Source organism: Cibotium barometz, chromosome 16 (genome assembly GCF_041138505.1).
Source record: "Cibotium barometz isolate CiBa-2024 chromosome 16, ASM4113850v1, whole genome shotgun sequence".
Classification (NCBI taxonomy): domain Eukaryota; kingdom Viridiplantae; phylum Streptophyta; class Polypodiopsida; order Cyatheales; family Cibotiaceae; genus Cibotium; species Cibotium barometz.
The window spans coordinates 51,508,176-51,518,646 of record NC_141061.1 but is presented as its reverse complement, the minus strand read 5'-3'; positions in this window follow the sequence as shown (position 1 = coordinate 51,518,646).

Here is a 10,471-nt window from a genome sequence, read left to right as displayed (position 1 = left end):
GTCTCCCGTGAGCATTGTCACACCATCGCGTTGCACTACGGGACCTCGTCCCTCGTCTCACCTCACTTCACTCACACACACTCACTAGCATGCATTAGGGAGAGAGGTTAGCAAGAGCAAGTCTCAATTGCACAATGGGAGAGTATGTTGTATTATGAGAGAAATCCACTTATATACATGGCCATAAGTGTTCACACTCACTTAAACTATGGCCGACCGGCCACTTTAGGCTCATAAGGGGTCTAATTCTATTACAATGACTACTCTCATAATATATCCATGAAGTAAATCACTTAGGACTTCATCCTAACTTGCTATGCTCTTAAAGCGGGAATCACCATAAATACTCCGTCACACCATTGCTGGCGCCTGTCCAAGTTGTAGCTTTGGACACTATTGCTTCATATCTTGAATGTATGTTCCTTTGGTGTATCTATCGTGACTCCTTGATGTAAGATAATGGTGGTATCTCTTGTTAATCCTAGAATCGGATTAACATCCCCCCCTTGACGATCGCGTCCTCGTGATCGTGTCGTTGAAGACCTTTGTGTAGGGAGAATGAACAAGCTTTGTCGATGGCTTTGATGTTGAATGACGTTCAATGGTCTTTTTTCCTCCGGCGGAAATAAGAAATTCTAGTTAATGAATGAAGAGGTTAGTTATGTATTGGGAATTCCTAACGGGGTGGGGGGTTTTTGTGAATGATTGCATTTTATATTTGTGTGAGCCCTTTTTTTTGGCTCACTTTGTTTTTGGCAATCATCGACAAAGTTACGTGTGATTTTTGTTAGTGAGGACACTAAGAGATGTTAATAATGGGACAGAAGAGAGAAGGATCCGGAGGAACGTAGAATTTATCATCAGAACGAGATTGTGATTCTCAGTTCTTCATTTGATTCATTGAAGCGACATTCATCCTTTGAAGTGATTAGCTTGTGAATGATGTCCCTTTGTGTGGCAGGATTCTTGTCAAATGTTGTTGAGTAGAACCTAATCCTGTCTTCTTCTGTCCATGTGCTTTTTATGTTTTTATGCATATTTAAGTGCTCTTATGAAGCAGATTTACATGAAGTATGAGAATTGAGTCATATAGACTCTTATTGAATTGCTCTGTGGTGTTGAAGTAGACACTTGTTGGTGTGAGAGAAGAGCATTCCTTTGAATGAGGTTTTGAGAGACTGTTTTAATCTTGTAATAGGGAATTATCAAATTCCTCATGTGCTTTCTCAAGCCTATAGTTTGTACAGTCTGTTTCAAATGACTCTTCTGTAAAGAGTATGTCTTCCTCTTGAAAGGGAAAACGATACTCCTCTAGGCTTTGTGTCTTGGTTGCTGTTTTAGGCTTGGCATAATGAGGCTCAATCACAACCGATGACCTTGTGAGACATTCAACCAAGCTAAGCATGCTCTAATGAGCTTGCTTTTTACGTTTCACATATGTCATGTGATCATTATTATCCATTTGGGGTGGTTGGAAGGGTTCTAGTTTCTTGATTGGTCTATGTGGTGCACTGAGTGAAGAGTAAGTACTTGCTTCATCCTCCCTTAGTGATGTACTAGAACTTGTTTCATTCTCTAACTTTCTTTGGTTTGTCAGTTTTTCATTATGTTTACCCATGTGTGACGAGATCGAATTTTCTTTTGGGTTTTTGTATCCTGTGTCTCACGTATGGGTGTCGAGGTTTGTGTGGTGGTCTTTGAGGTGGTTGCTTCTGCATCATGTATAGCTTTTGGCTCTTTCTTGTTTATGTCTCTTTTTGGGTTTATGTCCTTTATAGACTCCTTTTCCCTATCTTTTAATTCGACCTTGGCTTCGACAATTTGTTGTCCTTTGTTTTTCTTGGTTTTAGAATGTTTTGCTCCTTCTTTTGGGTTCTGTTTTTTGAAGCATGTTCTTCTACCCATGTTGAGGTGTTGTCTTTTACATTCTTTTTGACAGTTTGGCATGCCTTGGCTTGTAAGCGTGTAAGCACATTGAAGGGCACCATGGACAATTGCCCTTTTTGTACACTTAAGATGTGAAGAGTTGTATTTTGTGAGACAAGTTGCACATTGATGCAACTCGTCTTGGGCAATCTTGGAACATGTGATCAATGCCACATCATTCACACATGGGTCGCAAAGGAGTCAATGACTATGGGCATGGAAGTATTCTAAACTGTGCAGTCTGCCACCTTGTGAGATCCACGATAATAGAAACACTGAAGTGTTCGATTAACTGCCTCCTGAGCAGTTTCTACTCTTTGGACTGTTTCTATTTGGTGCACGGGAGATAGCGGTTTTGAGTACATTATGGATGAAGCGAGACATTTTTTAGTATCATGGTTAAAGGTTTTACAATATATGCAATAAAGAAGAACATGTGCCTTGTATGTACAATGAGGATTGGGATGGTCGTAGTGATTGAATTCAACACAAGGCATTTCGCTCCTCACTTTTAGAGGCATTAAGGATGTCTAGTTTTGAAGGTTTTCATCCTCTCTTAGAGATGTTAGCTATAAGGTTTTAAGAAAGGCTGTATAAAATTTTGGGAATGTCGATTCCGAGATCGATCTTTCTTTTGCCATTGCTTCACTTGGTTTAGATGAGGAACACCTCGTAGCACATAGGTTGTATTAGGCTTAGCTTGCATCCATTGCATCAAACAATGCAATAGAATGCAATTTTTAGTGAATGTTAGCTCTCTTTAGTGTTAAACATAGAACTAAAATCATTAATTTTAGCTTAATTGTGTATTTTTTGTTTGAATTGTTCGCATTAGAGTGTTAGCAAGCATTAGGAGTATCTTAATCCTTTAAAAATTTTCTAAAAACCATAAAAAAATCCTTAAATTTGATTAATTTCTCTTAATGGATTGGCTTTTGTCATTAAAAGTGATTAATCTTGTTTAAGAGGTAAAAAAATTTAGAAAATGTGTTAATTGGGGTTTGAATTGATCATATGACTAGTCGAAATTGGTGTTTTTGAGTGTTTTGAGAGCTTCTAGATACATCAAAACACCTAATTACATCAAATGTTTTCATTAATTGGAGAAATTTTACTCGCTTTGCTTAATTTTACCTTAAAAGAGGAGACCACAATTAAGAGTCTAATTAATCTCCTATTTTAGATTAATTTACACCTTTGTTGATGCACAAAGATTAGCATTCCCTTGCTCTATCCAATGATGTGCTCAATTGTGTGAATTAATTAGGAATTAGTGATTAATTAGAGTCCTTGATAGTATAAAAGAGGGAAAGATTAGCAAAAGGATTAATCTTAGATTATTTCTTAATCAAATTTTTTACATAACTCATTAAGGCTAATGAGCATTCAATGAGTAGATGCTCATGAGTTGTCGAATTGTCCATTTTGGAGGTCATTTATGAAGGGTGTAAGTGGTGTCATAAAAAGGTTGACTTTTTGATTCTCACTTTTATTTTTGGGAAAATGCACATATCTCTTTAATTTTAAATTCAAAAAATATCCCCCCCAAAAAGGGAAATTCGTATTTTCCACTAGACTTCAAAAAAAAGAATTTAATCTTTTTGTGACGTTCGGTTCACGACGTGAACCAATAAGGCTTCACGACGTGAGACCCTTCGTTCATGTGATTTAAAAAAATGAATTTAATTTTTCTGTGAAGTCTGGTTCACGGCGTGAACCATTTCTGCAACTTCACAGCCTAAGGGTTTATGCCCTAAAACCTGCACCACAAAAAAATAAATTTAATTTTTTAGGGGAGTTTGGTTCACGGCGTGAACCAATAAGGCTTCACGACGTGAGACCCTTCATTCATGTGATTTAAAAAAATGAATTTAATTTTTCTGTGAAGTCTGGTTCACGGCGTGAACCATTTCTGCAACTTCACAGCCTAAGGGTTTATGCCCTAAAACTTGCACCACAAAAAAAATGAATTTAATTTTTTAGGGGAGTCTGGTTCACGGCGTGAACCATTTTTGCAACTTCATGGCCTAGGGGTTCACGCCCTCAAAGCTTGTGCCACAAAAAAAATGAATTTAATTTTTTCGTGAAGTCCACGAAGTTCACGGCGTGAACCGATAAGGGTTCACGGCGTGAGATCCTTCGTTCGCGCGACAAAAAAAAAATAATTTAATTTTTTCGTGAAGTCCGGTTCACGGCGTGAACCATTTCTGCAACTTCATGACCTAAGGGTTCACGCCCTCGGAACTTGCGTAAAAAAAAATAAATTTAATTTTTTCGTGAAGTTTAGTTCACGACGTGAACCATTTCTGCAACTTCACGGCCAAGGGTTCATGCCCTCGGAACCCGCGCCACAAAAAAAATGAATTTAATTTTTTCGTGAAGTCCGATTCATGGCGTGAACCGATAAGGGTTTACAACGTGAGACCCTTCGTTCACGCAACTAAAATAAAATAAAATCAAAATTTATAAAATACGTGAGATCCTCTTCACGGCATCAAAAGGTGTTCGTTGGCCAAAAAAAACACCCCTATTTGGAGGCCCGTATCTCCTAAACCGTATATTCGATGAAGGCGCTCTAGGGCTCATCGAAAAGCTGACATCGAGCTCTTCGACTTTGGAATTGACTGTCTGAAGTCAAAATCGATCATTTTGGCCTCCGGCTAGCGGCCTCAAAATTTGACCCAAAAATCGAGGCAAAAAACAGCCCAAAACCACGAAAAATCATTAAAAAACAGCGTGAAAATGACGACGAGCCATATTCGGGCTACTTTTTGAGAGTTTAAAAGACAAAATCACGGACGACTCAGGGAAACAAAGTTGTACTCCAAAAATACTACAACTCTCTCATATAGAGTTTTTCAAAATTCTTTTTAAAACACCCTCAAAAACGTGTTGCGAAACAGGGAAAGAAAATTCGTGAATTTTTTTTCGTCTTGAGATAGTGATGGAAAATAGGTTTTAGGACCTCCTCTTCTATCTGGGAAGCTACTAGCATATGCTTTTTCTGAAAAATTATCTCTAAGGTCGTTCACGTGCGTATACCGCCTAAGCTAATTAGGGCAAACGGACACCCGTTTGACCCAACGAACAGAATGTGAAGCCTCGTGAGGTTGTAACGGGCTGTGAGAGAATATAAACAGCAAAAAATAAAAAATAAAATTGTGTTTGCTCATTAAGGAGCATTTACGCAATCAGATATGGCCATGATAGAGGGATTGCCAGGGATCAGACAAGGACTAAACCCAATGGCTGCTGACATCTTCGAGCCATTAAGATCTATGCTGTAAATGCACCTCCCAATACCATTGGCTATGCCTATAACAAGCGTATCATCGGGTTTTACACCCCCTATCACTTCAATTTCATCGGGCTTTGGTCCCTTACCTATCATTCCCACAAATCCTATAGGTACCAACCCTTTCCTGGATGCCCACACCCTGGACATACTGACTAGTCTAGGAAGGGGGGTAGCCTAAGGACTTAGTGAGTCTCTCCCAACAAAAACACTCACATTACGGTCTCAACAATGACTCATACAGAAATACGATCGTACAAATTTCTAAAATTTTGGGCAAATACGATGGAACAAAAGACCCTGTTCAATTCATTCAAATGTTTGAACAGAGATGTGAAGCCTTTGGAAATCCGGATTGCCCCACTAAGGTACATGCATTGAACGTATGCTTAGAGGGAAAAGCTAGTCAATGGTTCATCACCTTGATGCCAGCGATCAAGAGACCAACTTCAAAACCTTGAAATCAGCCTTTATACATGGCTTTTCCAAACAAGGTGATCGGTGGAGTGTAGCAAGAGAACTCTATTCAATTGAGTGTCAACCAAATGAATCTATTAGAGATTTTATCCTTTGGATAAAACTCTTGGACTCACAATGTGAGTCATGGGAAAAATTAAACGATTCTCAATTGAAGAGATATTTCATGATGGGCTTGAAGAATAATAGCTTACACAACTTGATCATTGTATCCAATCCGAAAACATTCGATCAATGTCATAAAGAAGCAATACGTTTAGATGACAACATGATGGAAGATGATCATGCTATGAGGTGTTCCTCATCTAAACCAAGTGAAGCAATGGCAAAAGAAAGATCGATCTCGGAATTGACATTCCCCGAATTCTATGCACCCTTGCTTAAAACCTTCCAATTGACATCTCTAAGAGAGGATGAGAACCTTCAAAACCAGACATCGTTAATGCCTCTATAAGTGAGGAACAAAATGCCTTGTGTTGAGTGCAATCACTACGACCATCCCAATCCCCATTGTGCATACAAGGTACTTGTTCTTCTATACTGCATATATTGTAAAAGCTTTGACCATGATACTAAAAGAGTCCTGCTTCATCCATAATTGACTTAAAACCTCTATCTCCCGTGCACCAAACAGAAACAGTCCAAAGGGTAGAAACTACTCAGGAAGTAGTTAATCGAACATTTTAGTGTTTCTATTGTCGTGGACCTCACAAGGTGGTAGACTGCATAGTTTGGAATACTTCCATGCCCATAGTCACTGACACCTTGCGACCCATGTGTAAACAATATGGCATTGATCACATGTTTCAAGATTTCCCAAGACTAGTTGCTTCAATGCAACTTTCCTCACAAAATACACCTCTTAACATCTTATGTGTACAAAACGGGCAATTGTCCAAGGTACCCTTGAATGTTCTTACACGTTTACAAGCCAAGGGACGAGAAACAATCAAAAGGAACGCAAAAGACAATACCTTAACATGGGTAGAAGAACATGCTTTAAAGCAAAACCCAAAATAGAAAATAAAACCTTCTAAATCCAAAAACAATAAGGGACTACAAACTATGGAAACCAACGTTGAATTAAAAGACACGGAAAAGGAGCCTGTAGAGGAAATAAACCCAAAAGGGAAAGTAAACCCAAAAGAGCCAAAAGCTATACATGATACATAAGCATCCATCTCAAAGACCACCATACAAACCTCAAAACCCATATGTGCGCCAAATGGTACAAAAGCCCAAAGAAAATTCGATCTCGTTGCATGGGCAAGCATAATGAAAAACTGACAATCCAAAGAAAGTCAAAAAATGAAACAAGTTCTAGTATATCACTAAGTCAGAATGAAACAAGTTCTAACTCTTCACTTAGTACACCACATAGAACAGTCAAGAAACTAGAACCCACCCAACCACCCCGAATTGATAATAATAATCACATGACATATGCGGAACGCAAAAAGCAAGCTTAGGAGAGTATGCTTAGCTTGGTTGAATGTCTTACAGGGTCACCGGCGGTTGTGATTGAGCCTCATAATGCCAATCCTAAAAAAGCAACCAAAATACAAAGCCCAGAGGAGTACCGCTTCCCCTTTCAAGAGGAAGACATACTCTCTACAAAAGAGTCATTTGAGACATATTGCACAAATTATACGCTTGAGAAATTACGTGAGGAATTCAATAATTCTCTTATAAGATTAAAATAGTCTCTCAAAACCTCATTTGGAGGAATGCTCTTCTCTCTTGATGAAGCCAGCATCACATTGGCACTTGCACCTTTAACGGCTCAACATGAGTTATACCAAGACATAAAGAACTCCATAAAATAGGACTGTGAGGATTGACAAGTATCCAAACAAACCTCATTAAGAATTCTCAGAGGGCCAAGTGTGCCAGTGTACGCATTGGGTACTCTTGAAAAAGCTGAGCGCCAAACATAGAATGAAAGTGAATGGGAATATGAAATAGACCTCGTGCTAGTCACAACATCATGCAATAGACACTTGGGTGTCATTGTTGGGACAACCTAAACTCATCCCTATAGACGATAGTCTTGCAAGAGGAGCCAATTGACAAAACATTGAAGTTTCAGTTACTTTTACTACACTAATCAAACAATTGGTGGAGATATGGAATTTACATTCCATGTTACCCTAGATTTCCATGAGTATGATGTCATCCTTGGTGGAACTTGGATAGGTGAATCGTTGTAATCAATATATGAATCCATGCAAACAGTCACCTTGAACACTGCTGCTATAAGATCCATGTCCCCACCGTGCAACGAATTCAAGGGTGCTAGCAGCCAAAGTAGCACTTCTTGCACGGGGCAGGGTCCCACACTCGGGGCCTCGCCCACGGATATCCAAACAAGAGACTAATCCATCGGTTCTTCCAAAATCGAGCCCAGAAAAACTTCCCTTGCCCGGAAAGCTCAGGCGATTCCTCCGGGATAAATTTTTCTCTAACGTAGTCAAAAACCTTAACTAACTGAACTGATCTGACCAAACGTGTAAGTCCCATAGTCAGATCAGGGAAAGATTGCACTTGGATCATAGAGACCAACGATTTTTTCCTCATTCAAAGGCACAGCCGTTGATTCTTTTCCATAGAACAATTTTTGTCGGGGATTTACTTCATCTAGCGTACCATAACAGAATTGAGTCTCAATTTAGGGATCCATCAGTCCAGCCTAACCCCATCCAATCCCATGGGTTAGCCAACCGCCCAAGCCAACCGCCCAACCACTATAGTGATGGGAATCCAATTAGAAATTTGGTTAGGTTTTGTCTTGGTACTAGGGAAAAGAGTTCCCAGGCCCCCTAGCCGGATATTCATGCAAACTTAAAACTAGTCACACCACTTACACACCCAATATGAAATTGCCCTTTTCAAAGATTCAGCTGTCTTTAAAATAATTATTTAATGAAATCATAGTTACTGATCAATATGAAATTGCCCTTTTCAAAGATTCAGCTGTCTTTAAAACAATTATTTAATGAAATCATAGTTACTGATCAATATGAAATTGCCCTTTTCAAAGATTCAGCTGTCTTTAAAACAATCATTTAATGAAATCATAGTTACTGATCATAATTCTCCAAAAATTTTCGGTTGAATTTTAATTTTCAATCATTCCTTCCTCAGTGTACCTATGGCATCATTGGCAACCAGAACGCTCACCACCTGTCCACTCAGGGGTCTTTTTGATGGTTCCTAGCTCATAGTACTCGACAATATTCACATATCAAAATGGAATCTTCGTTGAAGATCAGCAAGATCAACCAACAGATCCATATAAAAGAACCATAGACTCATCCGTTGAGGACCAGCAAGGTCAATCAACCAGATCCATGCCCGAATTCAGAAAACAACTCTTACTCCTTGTTCCAATATCTTCCACGACGCACGTGTGGGTATCGTTGGTGGTGACCCAGAGCACGAGCACCGTATGGTCAGCACCCTCTAGAATCCTTTGCAGGTGACCTAGCGCTTCACTCATACGCCGCTTCCTTGGTCCCTCATCCACCGTACCGGAAGCTTACCATTTTAATCGAACCGAGGCTGGTCAAGACCTCGGCCCCAGAGACGTCCTCCAATGACTCTCTGTCAGCTGTTGCAACTTTATCAGATTAGTTCTCCACGACCTCATTCACAAGATGGTCAAAATGCTTCTCTAGCATTCTTGACATAAAACAGTCATTTAAAAACAGTTCAAAAATACAGTTTCTATAACAATCTCTCGTCTTTCCACATTGCTCCACATCAAACCACATTAATTAATTCCACAACCATTTCATAAGTATTCCTATTCTCATCCAATCAGATCATAAGTATTCCTATTCTCATCCAATCAGATCATTTTCATCTCATCACATCTTTCCTCAATTTATCCTCATCAGATCTCATCCACTCGCATCTACCCATATCCACATCTCATCACATCACATTCATTCACATCCCATCCATTCAGACCACATCACATTTACTCACATCACATCTCATTCATTTTACCTCACATCTCATTCATTCACATCTATCCTGATTCACATCACATTTTACCTCACATCTCATTCATTCACATCTATCCCGATTCACATCCCATCCCATCACATTCATTCATATCCATCACATTCTCTTTCATTCATATCACTCATTCATTCACATTCATCCCATCCCATCACATTCATTCATATCCATCACATTCATTCTCATCACCATTATATCACATCACTTCTATCCACATCATATCTCATTCATACACATCTCATCTCATTCATCTACATCCATCCAATCGTTCACATGTACGACTACTCGCATCTATCCATACATTCATATCTATCACTTCACATCCACATATATTCATGTCACATCTCATCTCTTTACATCACATCATATTCTTTCACATACACATCTATATCCATTCTTTCACATACATCCACATCCATTCTTTCACATACTCATTCACATCCATTCTTCTCATACACATTCACATCCATTCTTCACATACACATCCTTATCCATTCTTTCACATACTCATTCACATCCATTCTTCACATACACATTCACTCACATCTCATATCTTTCATTTACATTCTCATTCACATGACATGACATCTCATCCATTCTCATTCACATGACATGACATCTCATCCATTCATTCACATTTTTCTGATTCACATCACATCTCATCACATCTCATCACCTCTATTCACATCACATCTTATCACCTCTATTCACATCACATCCATCCATCCATTCATTCCCATATATCTG